The 26,739-nt window shown below is 39.1% G+C and overlaps 1 long non-coding RNA gene across 1 annotated transcript; it reads right to left on the reverse strand.

Annotated features, from left to right (window-relative positions):
* Positions 1-1,975: 1,975 nt before the first annotated feature.
* Positions 1,976-17,147, reverse strand: LOC116069891. The gene is made up of 4 exons (XR_004110199.1): positions 17,058-17,147; positions 14,120-14,175; positions 8,335-8,408; positions 1,976-2,307 (listed from the first exon to the last, which is right to left on the reverse strand). It is a non-coding gene; the product is annotated as an uncharacterized LOC116069891 (long non-coding RNA).
* Between the last annotated feature and the right edge of the window lie 9,592 nt (positions 17,148-26,739).

A 26,739-nucleotide genomic window follows, 5' to 3' on the forward strand; every position in this document is an offset into this window, starting at 1 on the left:
GCTGTAGGAGGACCAGCAGTCTCAACTAACTTAGGATGCCTGAGATCTCATAGACACTGGACCACCAACCAGGCAGCATACACCAGCTGATCTGTTGTCCCCAACACATATACAGCAGAGGACTGCTGAGTGTGAACTCAGTCAGAGAAGTTACATCTAACCCTTAAGAGACTGGAGGCCCCAGGATGTGAAGCGGCCTGAAGGAATGGTGTGTGAGTGTGTTGGGGACATCCTTGTAGAAATGGGGGGTGAGGGAAGGTATGGAATGTGGAATAGCCAGAGGGTGGACTGGGAAGGGATGGGGAGGGCAGTCTCAGAGACAGTACTGATTTAGAACTCAGGGTGAAACAAGTTGGATGTGCAAAGGGAATGAGAAATATACTATGGCTGGATGTTCTTACAATACTGCTTCTAGAGACAGAATAGTTATATGAATAGTTTTCCTGAGGTTGTAAAGGAACAAATCTACTCTCCCCAAACAACTATCTGCTGCCAATAGCTCTTCAGATATGTCTGTGTTCAATGGCGAGAGTTTTATAGACTGCAAGGTGAAAGACAGAATTAAACATTTGTGCATATAAATCTACTTTTCTAATTGAAGATAGAGGTATATTCATTGTACCAAGTAACCTTTCTGAAATGTAGCTGTCAAATACTTTCATCATATTTCTAAGAATCATTTCCAAGTCTCTATTAATCAGACATAACATCTCCATTTTTAAGTTTTCTGTTGACCATTTCAAGATTCTGTTGATTAGACACTGCTTCTTCAAAACATTTGTGCAAACAGAGCCCATTCCTTGCTTTACAATTGTCACAGACTTATTTATTCACAATTGTCACATTTATATCTGGCTCTCTAGGGAAATGAATCAAGTCCCCAAATATCCTGGATTAACGGTCACATCCAAAGGACTGATACAGGCAAAAAGAGGAGAAGAGGGTTTTTCCCCTCAAAAGTGTATTGAAAAAAACAAAAACCATAGAATCATATACAGAGCTTTCAGCTTTCATGATCCTGTCCTTGTCCATGACTGACAAAGTAGAAGTAAATATTGTTATGAGTATAAACAGCGTAGTGAAATCAAGGTAAGCTTGTTATACACCAATCTAGGTCCTAACCATAGAGGCCACAAAATTTACCACAGGTTATTGCAAAGTAGGAAGGGGTTTCCTTGGGCCTTGCCATAGTAGAATGCCATCAGTGCCACTCATATGCTATGCCCTTTAGATGCTGCATGGTCACTGCAATGCCGTGCTGCCTCCTGTGCTCTGTGTGACATACCTTTCCCACTGTACACTCTTGTGTAGTAGGGGCCATTTTGGACATAGTTCCTGGCTACTGGCTGTTTTTCCTATTCACTCAGAGGTTTAGCTGGGGTAGTGAAGGGACGACATTTCGATGATATTGTAAGAGGCTTTGAAGGGTTTGCTTTCTCTCTTTCTATTTCTAATACATGCATGGTTGACAGGCCATGTAAGGACACAGGGAGAAAGTGAGCCCTGTTCTCATCCTTCACTTACCTATCTGGCAGAATTTCTAAGTGCCTGCATTTTAACCAGCAGGTGGTGTATTTTGTAATGACACTCTGAGCTGACAAGAAATCCACCCCCAATGTCAACCAATTACTTGGTAAAATGACAGCCATCTGTGACAAACTGTGCTACAACTCAAGTTTAACTGGAAGTTTGGAACTGGCCCTAGAGAAAGACAACATCTCTCCAGGTAGCTTGAGGGTAAAATGTAGACTTTGAGGATGTTTGTCTCCATGTACTGGGCAGCAAGAAGGTCAGCCTTCTGAGGAAGTACAGAGGTATAGATGCACCAAGAAAATTGCAGCTGAGTGTCTGGTATGGCTCCTGAATCAAAAAGAAAAGAAGACCACCCTACTGCCTGTAACCTTCCTTGGCCTCTTTTTCCTTACATATTAATTACTCTACATATTAATATCTTAAATAGTTTTCATCACAAAACATGATTCTCTTTTGCTTTATTCAGGAGGCATTAGTTCATTCCTGGTGTTTGCAAACACACAACAAATCTCAAGTATGCTGTCCTTGGTGTATCCAATATTTATCTGTTGGCACTTCTTAGTCTTCTTTGAGATGCTCAGGATCCCTGGGTGTCCAGATGACCATGCGTAAATAACTAATCTCAAGTACTTTCTTCGGAAGCTGGGTAGCCGCTGCTGAGGTAGGTCACAATGCCAGTTTGATGCCACTGAAAACATTAAGGCAGAACTGGAAGAAGTTTAGAACACAGAGATATTGGAGGCTGATTTGGAGTTCCCTCAGTCGCATGAATTCCTTTTGGGCACAAAAGAAAATTAAGTTCTTATAAGCTGTTTTGTATAGGATGTCCTTGCCTTTTCCTTCGTATGCTTTTTTTCCCCCAGAGCTACAGATTGGTGTGTTATTTGAACTTTTCCCAACTCAGAACATGTCATGGATAGTACCAATTATTGCTCACCAAAATCATAAGGGTTGTAGAGGATTCATAGATGTCCTTACATTTCTAAACAATCTTTTATGCCTTTCCATTTCTATGGTATCCTAGTTTACCTGCACAGAACTAACAGATACCTCTTTGGGAAAATCCTAATAGAGGAAAATCTGAATTTAAAAGGATATAAATAAGAGTGTTTATATTTGCATGGTTTTGTGGAGGATTCAGATAGCAGCTTCCCCTAGTGCCTGTGGTATACTGCCTATTTTCTTTACTGATCATTAACAATGTCTTGCACATAATAGGTTCTGAATGGAAATTCTGATAATTGTTTGATGAGCCTCTTGGGAAGGATAGAATTGTAGAGCTTGGGTCACAGTTTCCTCCTGCTAATTGGAGCTACATTATAGAGGGAAGGATAGCCATATCTAGTGGGGAAATGGGATTCAATTTGTAAAATATGTGAATCAGACGCAGATTTGCGGAAGCTGCCTGCTACATAAACTAAACTATACATGAATTTTTCATGTCGTTTTCCCCAAAGACCCAAACAAAGTCTTCCAGGAACAAAGCATTCTACAAAAATGAGGAAGTGTATACCCATTCCGAAGTCATGCTAAGAGCCAGAATTTTTGCAAAGAGTAACTCATTTTATTCATTGTGTCTCTGTCTCAGTTTCTGTCCCTGTCCCTTCCCTTCCCTCTCCCTCTGTGCATGTATGCAGGTACACATGTATCCTTAAATATATTCATGCCTACATGTAGGCCAGAGGATAATATTAGCTGTCATTTTCCAGGGACACTTACTTTTTTTTTTTTAAAGACAAGGTCTGTGTGTAGGATGGGAGCTCATCAAATATACTATATTGGCTGTACACTGAGTACTCGGATCCTCCTGTGTCCACCTCCCAAGTGCTGGGATTATAAGTAGACATAACATGCCTAGCCTTTAAAAGCAGGTTTTAGTAAATTGAACTGAGGTTCTCCAGATTACAAGGCAAGCACTCTACTGACTGAATCCAAACCTCAGTTATTCATTTTCTGACTATGGGATCATTCAGGGAAGAGGTCACATACATTTTGCAAAACTGAGACCTTGACCAGCATGGGAAGCTGGGAGTCTTTGATTCCTTCATCCCGGGTGTCTGCATTAGGAAGGACTTTTGGTTGCAAAGAGCAGTTGCACAAGGGGGCAGAAGTGTCAAGAAAGAAGAATTTCTTATGAGGAAAGAAAGCTACTTCCTGGACTTCAGTTGTAGGAATACTGTTAACCTCAGTCAGTGTTGATCCAGAAGATGAGAGTGGCAAGAATGTAGGTAAGGCTTCACTCTTCACACATATTTTGTCTTTTTCTTCAGGTGTAGCTTTACCGAGATATATATATGTATATATGTTGGTCATCAAGATGAAGGAGAACACTGAAAACCCAAGAAGCAGGACAGTGTTGACACTAATCAATATGAAACCCTAAGAAAATGTGCCTTGAGACAACCACCAAGCTCTAAGAACTGTACATGACATGAGCTACCAGCACACAAATTGGATTCAATATGAATTCTCCAAGTACTCCTGTATGTATCTCCTGTAATAATTACAAGAAACTAAAATAAAAGGCAACTTTATAGCAGTTTATCCCCCACCCCGTGTGTGTGTGTGTGTGTGTGTGTGTGTGTGTGTGTGTGTATAAATATTAATAAGAGAGATAGAACTTGAAGCTGGGAATGATGGCATTGCCCTCTACTCTCAGCTATGTGGAAGACAGAGGCAGATGATATTATATTTGAGGCCAGTCTGATATAGGGAGTCCCTGTATTTAAATAAAGAAAAGGCATCAGACTATAGTTCAGTGGTGAAGTACTTGTCCAACATGCACAGGACACTCTCCTAAACACTGGAAAAGAAATCTCTGGGAGTCTTGTCATGGAGCTATCCACATGCGTACCTATGTTAGCTGGGATGATATAAAATGTGGCATGGGAAAAATAACAGGCACAAGTGTTAAGTAGTGAATGATCACCTTTTAAGTGTGATAACCACAGATATACAGACAAACTTATAAGTGATAGGACTAGTAAAGGAAGAATGGGATGCTATGATTGACAGCCATAGGTAGCTTGTGTTTTAGATAGGACATCAAGGAGACCCTCTAAAATGAGTCATGATATTGTGATGTAACATGGAAAGTTCAATTCAGATGGAAGAAAGAGCAAATACATTGATCAAAAGATAGAGTAACCCTGAAGTTGGTGTGACAAGTGCTGGGAAGAGATACAAAGTAAGTCATGAAAGTAGAGGGCCCAACAGGAGTCAAGACTACAGTAGGACTTTGTGTGCTGTGGTCAGAACATGAATTTTAAGAGCAATTGGTGGTATTACAATTTTTGTCAGAATTGGACTTACTGATAGAAAAGTCTATTTTGCTTTGACATGAAGGATGTGAGTTGAGGGAGACAATGGGAGACCAATGTCTTGAGTGCTATCATCTACAGTGAGTATAATGGTCCCTGGAAGCTGAGTGGCAGAACATGAGACAGGTGCTACTATGAAGTTATTTCCCAATGGAAATATCTTCTCCCGAGTAGGGAAAGAGGCCAATAAATCTCAGGAAGCAAACGAAACATACAAGTCTCAGAACGTAAAGTTACAGGGTTTAAGAAGCTCATAAAATATATAAGATTCACAAGATTTTTCCCAACCCCTATCCAAGGGTTATGTAAACAATAATAATTCCTAGAGAGAAGAGACTCTGATTGACTTATCTATTTATGGGTTGTGCCAGGATCTCCAGGTATGCAGCTGTCACGAGTTGTCACCTAGGTTGGGGTGGGGTTTTCAGTGATTCTTTTCCCTGTGAGTTACCAGTCTTCCTGTAAGTAACCCCTACCTATGCTACTGCAAGCAAATACTACAAGCTCATTTGATGACCTAGATGGACTTGGATGAAAGCAAATTTTTGCTCTTTGGTAAGCTCTCAAACTGTGGTAGGTAGATGTCTCAAATCTTCCTAGTAAAATTCCCGCAAGTGCTCATAGCCAGTCTATGCGTTAAAGGATTAATTAGTATGACTTGCAAAAGATAATTTATGATTTTATTCATCAGATCGTAGTTCAGTAACTAGTGGAACTGCGGAAAAATAAGGGGGATACTGACATTTGTACTAGATGTAATGAGGGGAAGAGTGAGAGCTACATATATTTCTCCTGAGAGGTTGAGGTGTCTCCGACATGCCAGTGGAGAAAGAGGAAGTTCAAGGAAGACGACAGTGGGTTTTGGGAATTTAATGACTATATAACCACAGCATGGGCCATATATAAATCTTTAAAATTCACCAGCTATATTAGGCAGATAAAAATGAAAACATATAAAGTGAGCTTTAAAACATATTTAATAGTTTATCATATTTCCAAATACTTTCACTTCAGCATGGAGTCAATATGAAATAGCTAGTGAGAACAGTGAAAATACATCTTCTGGTATTTTCTTTTCAAATTCTGGCATTGTTTCTCTCTTTTAGTCCATCTCAGTTCAACCTCTCTGTGCTCATATACCTTGATACTGTCATATGAGAAGTGAAACTCAGGAAAAAGTGAGATTTAGACAGTTAGATTTGTGGCATTTTATTATATATGGCACTTGGAAGGGTTGGAGGTGGCTCAGTGGCTAAGAGGACTTCCTGTTTTTCTTGTACCCATGTCGAGTAGGTTACAACTCTCTGTATTTCTAGCTCCAGGGAGTCATGCAGCAGTGGAGTGCACCATGGCTGCGGCCATGAGTGCTGAGCCCGAGAGGCATACTACAGGCCACTGTGGGTATTGCTAACAGGATGAGATTTCGATGCAAAAGCTAATAAATCTTGTTGAAGATGCTGAAGAGATACCAAGATGAGGATGAATATGGCACATATTTTACATTTGAACTTCTCTGCACATATCTGAAATTTGTGTGTCTGTGTGTGTTTGTGTGTGTGTGTCTCTGTGTGTGTGTGTGTGTGTGTGTGTGTGTGTGTACCTCAGGTATATGTGTGTTTCTGGGTGTCAGTGCATTTGAATATAGTATAGATATTCAGGTCTTTCCTTAGGAACTAGCAAATATGTCATTCTTTTATTTTTATTTTTAATTATTTATAATTTTTGTTTTTGTTTTTAAGACAGGGCCTTTCATGTATAATTCAATGATTACGCTTGCTTAGATGTCAAGAGAGCGCAATAGATTTTTCAGTCTATACCTCCCCAACACTGAGATGAAAAGTGCATGCTACCAATCCTAGTTTTATAATGTATGGTGCAGGGAATCAAGCTCAGTCCCATATGCTTCTGCAGGAAACACTTTACTGAACAAGTTATCTCTCCAGCTACCCAAATCTCAGCCTTGACACCCTATCAACAGGCTGCATAATGTCCCACCTCCTCGCTTACTTATTTATTTATTCATTTATTTATTTGACTTAGAAATGTAGTTAGGGCTTACTCCAAGCCAGCCATTGCTCGTAGAGTGTTTTTATATGAAAGGAACCTCACCCCTACTGTACTCAAGAATCCAGTGTAGCTAGGATAAGACAAATGTTAGAAAAACCTACTATTAAATAAATATTTCATTTAGAACTGAACTTCCATAGAAAGAAATTCCTGGAACAACCCACTGTATGTACATGCTTTTACATGGTGGCTGGAGAGCACTGGCTTTCCCAACACATTAGCAGGTTTTGTCTTGGAAATCATAATTGTTGAGGTGGAGTCTACCCAATGCTTTTTGTATACGTGAGGTGATCTCTGGAACTGAGGACGACTGTTTAGTGGCTTTAAGTAGCCTAAATACCACCTTCTTAAAAACATGTGGCACAGATAAGGTCTCACCATCTAGGTAAATCCCTGGTTCAGACACATTGTCTTATCCTCCTGACTTTTCTTTTTCAAGCAGTAAGAAAGAAAAATACAGTCTCCCTTTTGGGATCACAAAAGACCTAACCAGCAAGCAGGCACTGAAATATACTAATGTCAAAAAAATATGGTATTTCCATTGTTGAGACAGCTCCATATGAAGAATAGGCTGTGACCCTGTGATTTCCTAGATGAAAACCTTCCTCAGAAGCCCTCCTTATAAAGGAGCTACAGCTCATAGATCCAGGCAAGAATTTATATGTGGAGAGTTCCCCCCAATAACATGCACAGGTATTCCTGGCATAGTTTCTGGCAATGAAGCTAAATTCCAAGGGCAACCAAAGACTGCTATCAGCTCTAGAAGCCAGGACAGACAGGGACAATCTTCCATCAGAGTATCCAGAACAAATTAACCCAACAAATATCCAAAGTCTCCTACTACATTGATCTGTTATGGCAGCACTAGCTAATAGAGATATTAATTGACTTATTCTCATGGGACATCTATGACATCTTTTGACCACAAATCTTTCAGGAATTGTACTGCCAGGACTCCTGCCTTGGCTAACAAGAACTCTGATCTTAATGATAGTTGTCCCTTGCATGTCCCATCCATCTGAGCTTCTCTATGGCATCAGGGTTCTTGTGTTTGTGTGTGACTCTGTACTCATATGCTTGCTTTCCTCAGTTAAAGTCTTATTCTCTAGAATTCTACTGTTGGCCCTATCCACCCCTCTTATACCATGTATGACTATTCTTCTGTGTGCTAAGCACATTTCTTACACTTCCTTGATTTTGTGCACATACCAGTCACAGTGTTCTCTCTGTGTATGCAGGTTCATGTGAATATGCATACAGTCTATAACTGTGGCACTGACACTTCATAACTGGTCAAGTACAGTTCTGGGACATGTCTACTTTCTACAAAATCTGTCTGTTCTTATTCCCACTGAAAACTGAGAGGCTCTAAAATTGATTGATACAAATGTTGTGCTGTTGATGGAGCACTTACTGAGTTTGCAAGAAGCCAGGGATTCCATCCGTTTGAACAGGGCAGCATGCAAAAGTGACTCTAATTTCTGTACTCTACAAGCAGATACAGGAGAAGCAAGAGTTCAAAGTCCATTCAAGTTACATTGAACTTGAAGCCAACCTGGAATACATGAAATTCTACCTATTTAAAGTAAAAGACAACATGCCACTACTTTCCCAATAGTTTGTAGAAATGTTCTTGGGTTGACTTGCAAAGATTCTAGTTGTAGTGTAGGAGGGTAGCTAGGGTTAATGGGAATTATTAGGAGAAAAAGAGTGAGAGAGAGAGAGAGACAGAGAGAAAGAGAGAGACAGACAGAGAGAGACAGACAGACAGAGAGAGACAGACAGAGAGACAGAAAGACAGAGACAGATAGAGACACAGAAAGAGGATGAATTGCAGACATGGAACCTATTGAACAAAGACGAGGAGAATTCAGCAATTTTAGTTCTTGCTTGAGAATGAACATCCATGTAGAATTTTAGGAAGGAAACTGTGAGGTGAGGAAAGATTGCCCTTCGTGTTAGCTTTTCTTCCAAGATGCTTGGTGCTAGATTTGGGGTACAGTTGGTGAAAATAGTGTTCAGTAGTTACAAAACTGCAGCAAACTTCCTTGGTGTGCAGAAACCAATTCTTCATTTTCATTAGCTATGCAAATCCAAACTTACACTTTGCTGTTGATTTAGGAACACATATTTATTGTCCTTTAGATTTGGCTTTCTGATATTTTTTAATTTGGTAAGATTTAATTTGTAAATGTACTAGACCCTGTGTTAGGCATAGAGGAGACATTGGTGACTAAGACGATACACTGTCTCTGTCTTTTGGCTTCCTAATATAATGAAGGATGCAGGTACAGCATCAAGAGCCGGATTTAGACTAAGACAGCTGAGTTAGAAATGAGGCATAGTCATAGTTCAAATGTATATAAAGAAATAATTTTTCTCTACCAAACTAGAAAATAGAATTTAATTGCTTTCTGCCATGGACCACCCCAGTCAGTTATGGGGGGTCCCTGGGATGAGGGTCCTTGAAGGCTAGGTGGATAAGGATTCAGCAGTGACAAACAAACACACACAGAGGCAGTTTGAATCTGAATGTATTTTGCAGCTCTCAAGCAAGGGTTTTTATGTATAAAAAACAAGTATTACATTTCTGAAAAGATTTATTCAGGGAAACAATCATGAATAGAACAGATAACATCATTTGGCACAGTAAAGCACAAAAATCATCCAAGTAGTACAACTCTAAAAAGATGTATTCAGTAAAGCAATCACACATAGAAAAGGTAACATCATTGTTATTTGACACAATAAGAATCATCCAAGTATTACAACTTGGAAAGGGTGCATTCAGTGGGGCAGTCAACCAAGGCTAATGGCATATTTCCTAGAGCAGGTTAATAAATTTTTATGGTCAGTTATTGTTTAACATCTAGTGCCTGATTTTTTGTAAATCTTCAAAACATAAATTTAAACTATTTTCATTCTTTTTATGGAAGGCTCTCTTTACCACATACCAAAGCCCACTTCTGATGACATATGTGCAACCACATGAAATTTTATTGTTGGGAAAGTTTGTATCTATCATAATACTATTATGTAATTTTATAAATGATTTTTGAAGTAAAGTGCTGGTTTTCTCAGAGGTAAGGTCATGGTTAGTGATCCCATTTCAGGGGATGGTTTCTTACCCATTTTTCTAGCTTAGAATCGTAGCCTAGGCTATCAGGAACATATAATAAGAAAAGGAATAAAAGAAAATAAAACAGATAAAATTGCCATGAGAACTACTGCTCAATATTTTGTTCTGGGCAAACGTGACACAACCTGTTCTAGGAGACCTCCTTCTTTTGAAGTTTTTGCCACAATTTGTGGAACTTGTCACACAGATTCTACTGGGATTAGTGTGGCAACTTTCTACCGTCTCTCTCTCTCTCTCTCTCTCTCTCTCTCTCTCTCTCTCTCTCTCTCTCTCTCTCTCTGTGTGTGTGTGTGTGTGTGTGTGTATGTATGTGTGTATATCTACATGTTTGTGTGCTTTGCTTGGCATATGTGTGCATCACATGGTATGCATGTGGATGTCTCTCTCTCTCTCTCTCTCTCTCTCTCTGTATGTGTGTGTGTATGTATGTGTGTATATCTACGTGTTTGTGTGCTTTGCTTGGCATATGTGTGCATCACATGGTATGCATGTGGATGTCAGAAGAGCAGCCTAGAATTATAAATTCTGTCCTTTAACTATGTGTTCAGTTTACTAGGCTTGACAGCAATTGCCCTTACATCCTGAGTCACCTCACTGGCTGAGGAACACCTTTTTAGAGACTGTATACCAAGAGTAATATCTACTACTATCTATGTATTATAGATATGGATCTACTTCTACAAAAGCAACAGAAGAAACTGAGAATCAGAGCACATCTCTGGAACTGACAACTGGAGTTTTGTCTCTCTGGACATTTTGTTATGGTTAGCAACACAGTAGACTGAAACCTCAAGCATTAGAAACATGGTTTCCTTCTGCTGAACACATCCTGATTGATTCTACTTTACACCACACTCTAGGTTCCATGATTGCAGGGGTCTCAAGCATCGTGTATATTCTTGATGGCCTGTGGTCTAGAACATTCCCCAGCATATACTCAGACACACACACACACGCACACACACACGCACACACACACACAGACCTATTTCTATCTGTCTATCTATTTTAGGGAGGAAGAATGAGAAAGCAGAGGTGGTAGCTTTTTTGAGAATCAATGTATAATAGTTAAGTTATAAGATATTATATATAAATATATACTAATTTGTAAATAGTAATAAAAAAGTGGCTACAACTAGGTTTATTAGTAGAATGATGTAATTGACTAGGTAAGAAAATGGTTACATAGTACTGGAAGTCATACTTTTTAATATGGACCTTGGATGTGAGAGCTGAGAATTATATTCCAATATAAATAATAGCAGAGCCCTCCTGTCATTACTACAATTCCTTATTGACCCAATGTATGTCCCAGACAATGTCTCTTCAGCAAAAGTGTGTTGTATTCTATCTCTACTACATCTTCTACTACTACTAACAGAATCCCCAGTTCTGTAAAAACTCACATTCATTCTGTGCTTTCCTCATGAATTATTTCTAAGAATGGTGTCCCTGAATAGAAATCATGAGTAACACCAGTCTTTCATGTACATGTATAAAAAAAATATAACATTTTCTGTGTAGTACTGTGACAGAAGACTATGATTGTGGGGTGGTATCAAGATTAACATATAAAAGAACGGCTGGAGAATACTGATTATGGAATACCAAGGACAGGATTCACAGGAAAAGCCCACATTATCCAAACACCAGCAAAGGAAATGACCATAAAGGATCATTACTCTCTTGGCTGAGCATCACTGAGCCTTTAACCTTTTCTGGCTCTCTACCCCACTTCTCAGGAGTGCACCTGCATCCTTTGTAATAAATGGTGTCCAGCTCTATCACTATCTATAAGCCTTTCATGCAATACTTTGTTCTAGGATGCGATAGCCAGAAATTCTTCGCAGGTGCTCTCTGGGTTCAGATCAATACCTGAAACAGTTCTGTGATTACACCTTGGTCCTCATGTATGGAAGGCAATTTCCAAGTTGGAAAATCTCAGCCCTATATATAAAAATATGTGAAAAGTTCTCTAATATATCTACATACTATAATGAAACTCAGTTTATAAATTATGCACAATAAGAGATTAACAATAACTAACAATGAATAGACCAGTTTAACAATATGATCTGATATTTCTGTGAATGTGGTTCTCTGTGGATTTTTGATGCAGTACTCTATGTAAGAATCAATTAATATATATTTTTATCCACTTCACTCATTTGCAAAAGTAGAATGACATTTTCTAGAAAATTGAGGAAATGTGCTTATGGGATAGTTGTCAGCTGGCCAGTGTGACTACAGTGCAAGCACACTCTTATGCTTTCTAGCAGTCATTTCATAAAATTTAAAACAAATCAGTGGAAATAAACTTATTACTAGTATTTAAACAACCATATATAAGATTTATGATTACCACATCTGAAGCATGTTATTTCCCAGTAAATGAATTCTTAGGGCCAACAAGCACTCTGACCCTGATGTTACTAGAGTTAAGGATCAGAAACTAGTCCCTGGTACTAGCAAGGGAGATTTAGTCACTCATGTTCAATAGGCCAATTACATACCCAAGTATGGGGAAAAGGAGAAAAAAGAAATTAATTCAATTTGGTAACACTGAGAAGAGAAACAAATAAGAAAGGTTACTCATCCTCAGGTCCATCTCTAGGTCCTGGCATGGGCTTATTAGGTTTAAATAGAAAGTTAGAGGTATGCCCTACTAAGCAGTCATGGTCCCACCCATCATTGATCCATCACTGCCTTGGACTCCAGTCAGTCCTGCAGGGTAGTTATACATCTTGTTAGAACTGTGTAAAACATTTTCCCATTAAATAAGATGCCCTCTGGCTGAAGCTAGGCTTCATCATTTATTTTTATTTCCCACAGCAGGAGATTCCTGGGGAAATCCCAGTCCAGGGGAGTCATTGTTCTGGTTGTCGAAAGTCAAGTGGGTTTGTATGTTGTCTATCTTTAGAATATATTCCATACGAATGGAGAGATGTTTAATGTGTAATATACAATATAGGAAAACTGAAACACATGATCACACACCTCTTCAGCGCAGTTACAGTAGTAATGTGCTGATTATTACACTGTTAATATTAATAATAATAATAATAATAATAATAATAATAATAATAAGGGCCTGTCTTATTTCATGTGAGAACAGGCCTGATGTGCACAGCTACTTGAGGTTTTCTAACAAATCTTCAAGTAGGAATTAGTTACTGACAGTCCCTCAGATGACTTCAAGCTAGATCTATCAACTAGCCCTGCTCTCACCACCTTCCAGTTTTCTTTTCTTTTCTTTTTTTCCTCTTTTTTTTTTTTTGGCTGGAGAACATTTAATTTTTCAAGGGTCAGAAAACATGGGAAGTTCAGTCAGATTTTTCCATTCATTCTTCTGTACTTTTGAAGAAAGAGGAAGAGATGGGATATGTAGGTGTAATAACAAAGCCACCCTCAGCAGAAAAATTTCTATCTTAGTATTCAAAAAAAAATTCTTTCCATCGCACCCTCTCTCGAAACATACATTTTGCAGACAGTTTCATGCATTCTCAGCCATTCTTGAACTCACTATGAAGATGAAAGTGACCTGGAACTTCTGATATTCCTGTTCTACCTCGCTCATGCTGGCATGATAAATATGCACCAGTAGGCCAGGTTCACATGGAGAGAACCAGGGGCTTCATGCATGCTTGGAGGACACACTACCAACTGAGGTATAGCCTGCCTGTTCTACTTGGTATTAATAAGGAGGACTTCAGCTCCCTGTTGGCAAGACTGTGTTCATTTGTGAATTTTTCATGCTGCTATGTGCTGTGAAGATGTGCTCTGATGGATGCATTGCTGTCCCTTGAGGGTGACCACTAATCTCTTCAGAGTAGGCTGGAACTTCTCTGCTGTGCAAAGCCCCCACCAAAAATATTCAAAAGCAAAATTAGCTTGAGCTATGCTGAGTCAATTCATTTCTTCTTAATAGAGTGACTGCAACATGGTAGTTTAGCAGTTGACAGCAATTTCCAATAATAGCTAGAATAATAATTCATAATTAATAGAGGTTACAATAAATTACTCTTTTCAAACTAGATAGAATATTTACTATTCCCTCTACCTTTTCTTTTATTCATACTGCTCCACTTGAAATATTGTTGATTTCTTCTCTTTCTCCTGTAAAAGAATGAAAAGAACTATTTCACATCTCAGTAAAAACAAATACAGTTTTCTTCCAGCCGGCTCGCCAGCAGTTCACCATTGATTTAACACAAAAGCCAATTAAGAGCCAATCCCCCTCATTTTCTAATTCCAAGTGGCTATGATTTAAATTGAGTTGATTCAAGAAAGGCTGCTGGTGGACTAAGTTATTCTTAGTTGCTGCTTTGGTAGAAGCTAAGCAACCTCCTGTGGGCACGTTTCAGAGAGACATGTGTCAGGATTCCTGTTAGCCTACTATGCAGTGCTTTACCCACATTGATTTCCTGAGGTCTTAGAAAAGTGGAAGCCCTAGCAGTGAAAGGGTATACTCTTAAGGCCTGTACTGGCATTGAGTCTCCCAAGGTGACTCTAGCTTGAGATCAAAGGGCATATTTTGGATGGCACAGTGTTAAGGTGGCATGGAAACATTCTGTAACAGTTAATGTAAGTCTAATTTCTATGACAGTCAAGAGATACTAAAGACACAGTGTCCTGGGAATTCCTTTTCAACTTTAATGAAAATAATTTGAGAGAACTACTTTCAGCTATCCATGCTCACAGCCTCTTCTGTTTGTGCTGCCAGCACTCATGTCATTAATCATCTTTACAGCAGGAGCAACTTAACCAATAATCAAACAAAGCCACGTGTTCAAGTGCCAGGGAGGCAAGTGCTTGGGTGTGTCTGTAGCTCTAGAGTCTGAGAGCAAAGGATTCCTGGCCCTCCTTCCTTCCTCCCATATGCACCTTTTTGTTTTTGAAGAAAACAAGGAATGGTACTGTATTGTTAGGAATTAAGATATCTTAAAGAGTCCTTCTGTTCCTCCCTTTAGATATCAGATTATTGAAATAATCATCCCCAAGAATTAGAGCTTTTGCTAGGAATCTGAGGAGAAATTATCTGAAAGTTTGATGCTAGTCTGAATGAAAACTTGTCTTACAGAAACAAATTTCACACAGCTTTGACAACTCTCAGAAATCTAGAAAATGAGGGTGAGTGTTAGCACTCTTGCCTCCTTTTCAACCTTCATACCATTGCATGAAAAATGAGGAAATGGCTGCTCTTAGGTATGATTGAGAAGAAATTTTTATTATAGATATAAGGGAAAAAACCGCTGTGCATACCTCTGCTTCTTTTACTTAGACTAAATTTTGAGTAAATTGGACTTCTCCCAAAAGCATACCGTTATTTTAGAAGTGCTCGCACCCTGGAGGAGATATAAAGGATGGTATAACAGGAGAGGTAAAACATAAGTACATTAGGCTCAAAGATTTTATAGCTCAACTTGGCCTTCTCTCTTCCTAAAGAACCTGACTTTCCTTCCTAAAAATGGTGAAGAGTATCAACCTCCGCCAAAGTTAGAGAACTATAGCAGGAGAAGGAGTGGATATACTGTAAGAGCCAGAGCTGGAGAGACCTTAGCATAACTAACCTGCCCTGCTAGAAATCTCTTTTATGTCATGATTTTTTTTTTCTCAAGGAGAATTGCTCTCCCACCACCAATTGATAGCGTGGTGGAAGATGTTACTTACCTCCTTATTACCTCTCTCTTTACTTTGCATTGAGTAAATTTTCATTTCTTTTTGGAAGGTTTTCCAAGTATCTTAATTATAACACATATCTCCTATGAAGTGTGCTCTTCTGGGTCATAGGACCTTTCAGTATCAGGGATGACCACAGAAGTTGTTCCATTGTCTGTTCCCTCTTACTCTTGCTGTGCTGCAAAACTTCGTTTTATTCAAATGCCATGAGGACCTTCCTCATCACATTCTAAGTCAAACCAATGGCTTTTTATTGCTTTGAAGACTGAGTACTAGTTATTTAGTGTATCTATCAAGGTCTTTGTGCATGTTCTCTCTTTCTCTCTCTCTCTCTTTCTCTCTCTCTCTGTCTCTCTCTATGTGTGTGTGTGTGTCTCTGCCTGTCTCTTCCTCTCTGTCTGTCTCTGTCTCTCTCTTTCTGTGTATATCTCTGTATTTGCCTGTCTCTTCCTCTCTGTGTCTGTCTCTGTGATTGTCTCTGTCTCTGTCTCTGTCTCTCTCTCTCTTTCTCTCCCTATTCCAACTTGACAAATTGAGTTTATTTGGGATTATTTACAGGACTATGATTCAAAGGAAGGTACAACTCTGAAAAGACCACACCAGTTTCGATAACAGTTCACAAACACTGCATCCCTAGAACTCCCTGCACATCTTACAGGAAGACCAGCAGGTCAGTATCTCTTGTCCCTAGCAATCCTCACCTCATGTAGCACTGTGGGAGGGCTTCATTAATCTTATGAGGTTTAGAAACTTCTTGTGATTTATGAAGTGGTTTAATGCTCTCTCTCTTAGATGAAATATTTTAGTTGGGAGGAAATTGGTTCTCAGTATTTTTCTTTTCTCCTGTTTCCTCTCTGTTTCCATTTTCTTTCCATTTTCCTTCTTTCTCTTCACTTCTTTTCCACTTTCTCTTCATATTGCATTTTTTATTCTGGGCATTAATTTCTTTCTTTGTACCTCCTAGGAATTGTGAAGTAGGGAAGAGCTGTAGCTTCTGTCGGGCCACCATGTTCTTCTCTCTGATAGTTAATTTTTTCAAGGAACTTACTGTCACTTGCCATTATATATTTATTTATTTATTTATTTATTTATTTATTTATTTGTATCCACACATGAGAAGGTAGTATCATTAGTAACTGGAGTATCAGTTTTTATTTTGCTGTGGCCTGGGGACCTAAAACAACATTCAGTGTAAGAAGAAAACTCAGGCAATAAGTCTCATATGTTGATTTTAAGAAATAAACATTGGGTTCTTTCATTGAAGGGAGAAACACCTCTGAATGATGAAAATTCAGACAAATTGTTTCTGTAATGGCTACCTTTCACTCTCAATGTCAGGTGATTATAATCAGTTTAGAAACACATGTCTTCCTCTGTCTTGTTTTTTTTCACTGAGCATGGAAGCCTCACCCCAAACGTAGATGGCACCATCCAATGTGCAGGGATCTCAGACTGAAGAAACAGAGGAAAAGGACCTTAATGTTAGCATTAGTTACTTTTATTCTCCTGACTACAATTTAAATGTGAGTAAGGTCCTTAAGGTCCTTCCTTTGTAACTTCTAGGCAAAAACAGACTGCACTTTTAAATTTTGACCCAATATAAGACTTTTCTTTCTGAAGTTATTTTTGTCAGATTTATTTTGTGAGAGCAAAAGAAAAAAAACAGTAACTAATATACCTCCTAGAGCCATATGTTTATAAATGAAGTATGCACCTCTGTAGTTAAGGCAAATTTGTTACAAGAGATGAGTAAGAGTGGTTTTCCTAGCCACATCTTAACTTGATTTTTCTAACAAGACTTATAAATAACTGATTAACATCATTTTCTTATGGCTGTAGTGGAAATTACCAAAATGAATTTGCTATGTAAGTCAAAGAAAGGTCTGCTGTTTTGATTATCTGTGTTACTGGTAAGGAAGACAGCTTATTTTGCTGGAATACTGGGTTCTTCTTTCTCGAGGTGTCTCTGGAGAAGGGAATTTGTAGATGACATAGACTATTCTGTCAGTTCTGTTTCCCTTCAGCTGTTGTATCCACAAAAGTACACCCACATATTTATCAGGGAGGCAAGGGATTATTTGTCAAAACTACTTAAAAGATGTGTAGAGACAGGTGTAGGAGACTATAATAGTTTGACTGATAGCACCATTTGCTTGTCAATGTCCAAAATGCATCTCAAAGACACAAAACACCAACATCTACTAATGAAAATACACTAGGTTCAATTAAAATAGCTTCTGTTTTTCTCAAAAGTAGGAACAAATTCCATAAACCAAAGGTTGTTATTATTCTGAGGAGATAAAAAAATGTGTTAGAAAAACAATTTGCAAAACACTCATTAGTTCAGAATTGTTCTGAGAATTCTTCCCCCAGATCTCTAATGGTCCATGAAACCTGAATTCAATATAAAATGACTTAACCATCAAACAGGAGATCTAGATACAATTCTGTTGTTTTGCTTTCTCATTATGGAATTTGTGTTTTTGTGGATTCTGTTTCTGTAAATACTATTTATTATACTGAAATACAAAGAAACTTCCCATTGAAAATAGAGTTGTATCTCCTTGGAGAAAGTTATTTGGGTTAACCAGTTGTCTTTTTTGGATTCTGCTCTTCTGTCCTCACTTTGCTCCTTGTCAAAGTCCTCCTGGCTGCTTTATATCCCTCATACTCTATCACTGACCTAAGAGATGAATTCTGTGAGTCTGCCAGCCTTTGTAATTTTGAGAGCTTGTACTTTAGAGTCTTGCTTTCCAATCCATTAATTTTGTCATACTAGGTCTGTTGGGAATCCTATTTCTGCTTGTAAGGATAACAGAATACTCTGGATTCTTTTAGCATTTCATAACTTAAGGCAGGTGTTTTGCAGGTATGCAATTTCCATACTAAATAGTGCCACTAGGCTTTTGTAGGTATGAACACAGAGGGACAATTTTACAATGAACTTAGCAGAAGCAGATGTATGCTTCTAAATATGATTGAATATGTTGTATTCCTGTGTGCTGTCCTGAGATATTCAGGTGCCCACTCTAATCTTCTGGTGAGATTCACTTTACTCAGTAAGAATAGATGGTGCAAAGTAACAGGAATACTTCCTCAGGCTTGGAATGTTGCTCAGCTGGTCAACTGCCTCCTTAGCATGCATCAAGCTTTGGGCTTGATGAACTTGGATAAACATGGCATGCCTGTGAATACTTTTAATCCCAGTATGATGGATGTGGAGACTGCAATATAAGAAGTTCAAGGTGACATTCAGTTATATAGTGATTTTGAGGCAAACATGTGATTCATATGACCATGTGTTAAAAAAAAGAAGAACCTTCTCAATATTATGCAGGGAATAGGAAGCCTCTTTTCAGGACATGATATTTGATTTTTTGTTTGGTTTGTGTTCTGGCTACTTTTTATTTTCAATTTGACACAGCCTAGACTCTTCTACTAAGAGAGAGACCCAATCTGAATTGTCATGATCAAACTGTCCTGTGATCATGGCTGTGCAATGTCATTTTGATTCATGAATCATGTGAGAAGGCACAGGCCCACTGTAGAAGTGTCATATCCAGACAGGTGGGCCATGGCCATAATAATAAAACAAGCTGAGCATGAGTCAGTGAGTGGGTCTGTAAATAGCATTCTTTCATAGTTTTTGTTTCAACTTACTGCCTTTTGTTTTTATCTTAGTATCCTTCAATGGTGGATTAATCTTTACAACGAAACAAACCGTTTCATTTATAAATTGCTTTTGGTCAGATTGCTTTGATCATAGCAACAGAAAACTAGTAGAGTAGTAGTTTCAATGAAGTGATGCGAATGTGAGTAGGGCCTTCCCTCCACTAAAGGAGTCAAAGTGGCTGATGATAATCACAGCCAAGGCAGCTATGCCTGTGGGAGCTGGGTAACAGTTGGCTAGTTACTGCGAAGAGATGAGTGCTGGGCAGGTATAGGTGATAACAGCTGACAGGTCATATATCATGGTCTATGATTCTGTAGCATGAGGGCTTGACAGAATTTTGATCCTTTGCAGTCATTTACTTTTGCTAGGGGGACACTTCTTCCCTTTTGCACTTCTATATATTTTCAGCCCGGTGCTCTATAAGGAGGTTGGCTTGTGTCTTCAGAATTTGGCATCAAAGTCATAGAGAAAAGGAATATGTTCCTTGGAACTGAGTTCTGATACCTCTCAGCAGGGTGACATTTGAATGTTTCCTTAATATGTCCAGGTCCCTGTTTCCCCATAAAGAAACAAATATACCTACTACACTGAAATATTATAAAGAGTTTCTTAACTGGTAGCTGGGGAAAGAGGTCAACTGATAAAATGCTTGCTGTAAAAGCCTGAGGACATGGGTTCTTTCTTCAGTACTCATATAAAAACCTGGGTATGGGGACATGCAATTCCAATCTCAGCATATGAGAAACAGAGACAGGCAGACCCCTAGAGCTTTCTGTCCACTAGCCTAGGCTACTTGTTGAACTCTAGGTCAATGAGACACCCTGTCTCAAAGTGCCTGGTACCTGATGAATGACATGTAAGTGTGCCCTTTGACCTGCACATGCATATTCCATATGTGTACATGTATGAATACACACACACAAAGAGAGAGAGAGAGAGAGAGAGAGAGAGAGAGAGAGAGAGAGAGAGAGAAAGACAGAGACAGAGACAAAGACAGAGAGAGGGAGAAGGAGAGAGAGAGAGACAGAGAGAGAGAGGGAGAGAGATTTTCCTTAACTTGAGTGAACTCAACAGTTATTGGATGAGCATATAGTAAACTTATCATGTATTAAGCTCTTGTTCTTGGGTTCCATGTGTATGCTTCCTGGCTCTCATACATGTTGCTGGGTCTTTGCAGATTGTGCTTCAACAAGGTCAACCTTTCCCTCCTACCATTGCCCCATGGTAGGTATTTAAAGGAGATGAAGAATGGACATATCTTACACCTTGTTTCTTTCTGCTCCTATGCCTCTCCCAGCATTGATTCATTCTTGATTTTCATTCACTACTCCATTGGCTCCTTCTCACTTCCCTGTGTCAGCTCAACAGCTCTTGCCTTCTGAAGGCTGGGTTAGCTTAATGTGAATGTCCTTTATACTTCTAGCTTCTGATGTTTCCATTTAATCCTTTGCCATCAATGTTACCAAGAAATGGGCAAAGACCTGAGGATTTTAAAGAAAACACAGATACAGGTCATTCGTAACATTTGCTGACCTATATATGAATAAGGATAGATCTTCTGTACTTTTTCTGGTACAAAGACCAAACATGCTTTACCAAGTTTCTTGCAACTCACTGTAAACTTGTAAAAACTAATTCTTCTCTTTCTGCTGCAAGCAAAATATCATCCATATAGTGAATGATACACAAAATTTTAAACTTATTCCTAATAGGTTTAATGACCAATGATACATAAACTTGACATATAGTAAGGCTATTAGCCATATATTTTAGTAAGACTACCCAATGATATCTTTCAAATGGTTCTTTAAAATTAATGGAAGGAACACTAAAGGCAAAGTGCACACAATCGTTAGGATGTAATAGGATAGTAAAAAAAAAACACTCGTTCAGGTCTATAATCAACATAGACCAATGTTTAGGAATGGCAGTTGGCATTGGTAGACCTGGCTGAGTAGCGCCCATAAGCATCATGGTTATATTAACTTCTCCCAAATCCTGTAATAGTCTCCATCTGCCAGACTTTTTCTTGATAATAAAAATGGGTATATCCCAAGGAGAAGTGGAAGAGACAATATGCCCTGCTTGTAATTGTTCTTGTACAAGTTTATGTTCAGTCTCCAGTTTTTCTGAAGAGAGGGGCACTGCTCCAACCACACCAGATAATCACTTTTCTAAGAGATAGCTATGGGTTTTAAAGTAGGAGGTGATTCAGCAGTGACCCTCTGCCACCCCCACTTGTCACTCCAGTAAATTACACATGTCAGGACTGAAAGCTTGTTCGTGGATCTGAGGTGTATAGCTTCAAATGAAGCTAGCTAGCCTCCTGGAATTCATTCTTTGGCATCTCCTAACTCAGATGTGTTCTAGATTAGACTTTGTAACAGTCAATGTGCTTTCTTTATTATTCAGGCATAAAGTTGCCCCAAGAAATGATTCATGAATAGCTAAGTTAAGATTGAACATTGTTTCCTGGCCTCCACAGTGTTTCAATGATCCTAATTGAATTCCAAGCTAATGTTGGCTTGGAATTTCCACAAGGAAGCTACTTCATCAGACAGGGTGTCTCCAGAGTTAGAGATAGAAGATCAAACATTAATGTTTACTATAAATAAAGTGATATTAAAATTCTCAGAGCAGCCACACACACACTGCAGAATTGCTTTACATACTAGAGAAGTTGAATGGTTTCCATCACTAATTGCCTATGTTAAAGCTAAGAGCATTCTCAGGAGCTGCTAGAATGGGACCTCTTGGTTCTTGCCTCCAACCAGGCCCAGAGGATTAGCCTGGGGTTGCCAAGATAGCCTAGAAGGAAAGAACACCACCACTGCTCCTCTGAAGGAACCATTCACACCTGGCTGCTTGATTTTACTGACTTTGATGTGGCTGCCACCTGCCTACATGATTTCTGTCATTCATGCTGTTTCTGTATACTATATAAGCCTGATTTTTACTTTGTGCAAATACACTCAGATTCCCTGTGTTGTCTCTGTTTGTCATTTCCCGTCGAACTCTTTGCCCACCTGACCAGAACTCTACTCATCCCGCAGAACAAGGAATCCCCATAGCAATCCAGTTTGAGGCAACCCTCATGATCAATTTCCTAATCCCATTTTATCTTGGCTATCTCAGGTCATAAGGTCTTTATCAAATATGGGTTGAGGATCTTCTTGTAAATATTTTCCTAGGCCTTTCCCTCGAGCAAATCTCTGCTTGTGCAGCATATGTTGGATGGGTTGGGTAGTAATTCAGCTCCCATATCATGTAGTATATTCAGCTCCCCCAAAATGAATAGGGATATAGTCCAAAACAAAGTGTCTAAAAAAACCCTACTTGACTCTCATCATCTTCCCATCTTAAGAGTTTGCTGCTGCAGTCCAGTGAAGTTTCAATTCTTACACCTTGTAATTCTGTTGGTGATCTTTCCAATGGCCATGATTTAGGCCAACAGGATTTGGATAATACTGATGTGTCTGTCCAGACATCCAACAATACAACCTATGCTTTTCCTTCAAATTCTAATGTTAAAGTAATCCATCTTTCCAACATAGACACCCAGAAAACACTGCTACCTATGGATCCTCCTTTCCCTCTTTCTGATTTAAGGATGCGATTATTGGTAGGAAGCTTGGGTAATAAAATCAATTGAGCTATTCTATCCCCCTGAGGAATAACAACAACTCCACATTCTGCACTAACCATAATTTTAAGTTCTCCAGAATAATCAGCATCTATGACTGCAGGTAAAATTCTTATGCCCCTCATTAGGGCACTACTCCTTCCTAATATGAGGCTAATGCTTCCTTTAGAGAGTGGCCCATAAACATCCATACTTAGGGCTTATGGTCCCATTTGTGGAGTCAGTACTGCTTGAGAGGAAACTCAGAGGTCCAATCCTGGGCTTCCTGAGGTACATCAGACAGGTCTTGGATATGAAAGGATTTTTTTATGGTACAAACTGGATAGGGCGAGTCACAGGGGTATCCATGGCTCTGTACACCCTGGCTTGAGGGGTCTGGAGCGGACCCCATGCCCTGTTTCCTGATTGCGGGTGAGGACTGCTTTCAAAATCAGCCCTTGAGTGTCATTCCTTTCCCCAATGATGACCATCACGGCAATGTGGGCATAATCTAGGAGTATGGGCCCCACCCTGTGGCCTCTCCTTAGGACAATTCCTACAGAAGTGTCCCAGTTGTCCACATCCAAAACATGACTTTGGTTGGACTCTCTCCTGGTTAGCACCTCCAGGGCTTCCTCTCATGGTGGAAGCAATAACCTGTTGTATAAAATAGTTTCCTTCTATTTCCTTATACATCCTAATATAATCATTCAAACTTTTAGCCTTATGAGGTCTTATAGTATCTTTACAGTACTTATTGGCATTTTCAAATGCTAATTGTTTAACTATGCATGACAGTATCTGCATCCCAAATATTCTGCTAGCTAATTGAATAAGCCTATCTAAAAAATTCTTGGAATGGTGACCTTGTAAAATCTTATAGAGCTGTTCTCCAGCAGCTTTGTTAGGAAGTGTCTTCTAAGCATGGGGAGCTGCTGTTTCAATCTGTACATACACAGCAGGATCATACACAATTTGCAGCCAAGGTAGTATATGGTTCAGTGCTGGTAAGTGTATCTAGATTTGTGGAAATCCACCAGCAGTATTTCTTTGGGCTATCTGAGTACATTGTTCTTGGTATTCTGCCCTCCACATAAGGTAGTCTTCACCAGAAAACACTGCTCTGCATAACTGTTGTCAATCAGAGGGAGTACAATTTAAAATTGCCAAAGATTCAAAAACAGCACCAGTGAAGGGAATATGAGGCCCATAAGCAATCACTGCCTCCTTTAGTTGTCTTATGTTTTTAAAAGTAAGGGGAGTATATTCCCTTACCAGCTGTCCTTGGGGGTTCTGAGTCTCAAAAACAGGATACACTACCCCACCCCCAGAAACACTCTCCAAAGGAGCTAAAGCCAATTTTTCGAAATCAGGGTATAAGGGATTAGTTTTAGGAAGTCCTTCTTTACCTTCCCCTTATACTCTTTAACTTTCTTAGACAATCCTTCTATTTCCTTCTCTAATCTCTTTTTCCTCATCCAAGGAGGAGAATTCATCTGAAGAGTCCTCAAATGCCTGTAAAGACTTCCTAGAACAATCATCCTGTGAGGTTTCATAAGTTTGATTAATTTCAACCATCTGTTTTTTCACTTTTGCATTTTCATTTAATAAAGCATCCTTTACTTGCCTCCACAAAGAAAATGTTGCTATAGGGAAAATCTTTGGAACCTCCTTTTGAAGCCTTTTTTTTTGCAAATCAGCATTAACTTCTTTCCAATTGGGAATATTAAGTCCTCCCAAGTGGATAAACTAAGGACTGGTCTTTTCCAAGGTTTTAATAATCTCTTTGACTGTTTTTATCTTAATGCCAGTTCCTTGCTGTTTTAATAAATCCACCAGATGGTCTACAACCAGTAGATTTGAGCTGGTGGTGCCCATCTTCAATGTACCCTTTTCTCCTTACCTGTTGGCCAGCCTTCTGGGGTGGTCCTGTAGGGACTCCTTTCTTTCCTGATCTCAGTGAGGCCTCCACTTGACAGTGCCCATGCCCTCAATGTTACCAAGAAGACAGACACCAGACATGGGTCATTCGTGAGAAGAAAATGCCTCTTTACTTAGGAACTGAGCACCAATACGTATCCTGGCTGAATGGAATGGAAAAAAAAACCCAGAAGCACAGTGGAAAAGCACCCTGTTTATAAGTTAGTTGTTTTTGTTTCCTTGTTTTCATGAGTTCATTGTTTTCCTGGGCTAGGCCCGAAATGAATCAGGGCTATTGGACTTTGGCTAAAAACACAGGGTACTGATGCCTTGGGAGACAAGCTAGCAGAGCTACTCATCTTAGAGAGGGAGCCAGGGCCCAACCCAGGGAAGATAAAACTCCTAGAGACATGCTATATGACTGGCTTGGAGGATAAATCCTATGACTTAGGAGGCTTTTAGATTCTTGGAATTTTAAACAAAAGGAGTTTATTGAAGAATCTCCAGGAAGGAATGTGGCATGTCTGATATTCTGCTTCCAGCTTGTGATAAGCTTCTGAATTATTTCTGTCTATTTACAAGGTTGACTAAGTAGATGACATAAAAGGATGTATTCAGAACTCTGGGATGACTCAGTGCTGGCCCCTTAATGATGCTATGCCTGGCTTTCTAAATGTCTGTGTTCTGCAAGTCAGGTTCATGGACTTCTGCTGTGGTCACTGACCCACTTTCTGAATTTCAAAGACATAACAATCCATATTGGCCTATGCACTATGTGTTCTATGGCAGAAAGATTTTCATAAATCCTTGTGACTCCCCCTCCTTACAAGGTATCATTTCAAACCAATCATTTTTTCTAAAAATAGCCAGTTTTCTACTAGAGTAGGCATCAGAGATAAAATGTAATACTCAAATATCTATGAAAGAGTTACCTGGATTATGTTGATTGGAGCATTGAATTGTTTGTCACAGGTTCAATTGTTAAGTTTTTAACATTTAGCTGTTGTTTCCATTTGGTGAGGTTGTGGCAACTTTAGGAGCTGGAATCTAATTTGAAGAATAAGGTCACAATGAGGATGGAGCAGTAAAGGTTATTCCTAGTCCCAGATTCTCATCTGTTTCTTTGTTTCCCAGCTGTCATGATGTGCACTGCTCTGCTCCTCCATGGCATTCTTTCCATGATGGACTCAAACCTCCAATACCAAGGGCAAAAGTAAATCCTTTCTTCTTTATCTTGCGCTTCTGTTAGATATTTTCTACAGCAAGGGGGAATGTTATAAATACGTACGCCTTTCATTTAATCTAGGGCTCATTCACCATGGAAAATTGAAGCTGGAAGTAAAGAGGGTGGGGAAGTATAATAGTGCTGTGCTGAAATTTCAGCAGAAATTTCAGCAGAAATGTACAATACCTAAGACATAGTACAATGCAAAATAGAGACACAGGGTTTGTTTGTTCATATGTGTTCTGTGTCCATGAGTGTACTATCACATGTGTGCACATGTGTGTTGAATCCAATGGTCAATCTCAGGCATTTTTTTCTCCATTAAGCTGGCTAACCAGTAAGCCACACAAATTCAACAACTCCATCTTTGCAGCAATATAACTACAAGCATGTCTTACCATGACTGACTTTTAAAATGTAGGTTTACGTCCTTGAACTCAGATCTGCATGCTTGCAGTGAAACAATTAAGCTATCTCCCAGCCAAAGGAACATCAGATTTTTTATTAGAAACAAAACAAAACAACAAAAATAATAACAACAAAAAGCCTCAAAGTTCAAAT

Source organism: Mastomys coucha, unplaced genomic scaffold (assembly GCF_008632895.1).
Source record: "Mastomys coucha isolate ucsf_1 unplaced genomic scaffold, UCSF_Mcou_1 pScaffold1, whole genome shotgun sequence".
In the NCBI taxonomy this organism is placed as follows: domain Eukaryota; kingdom Metazoa; phylum Chordata; class Mammalia; order Rodentia; family Muridae; genus Mastomys; species Mastomys coucha.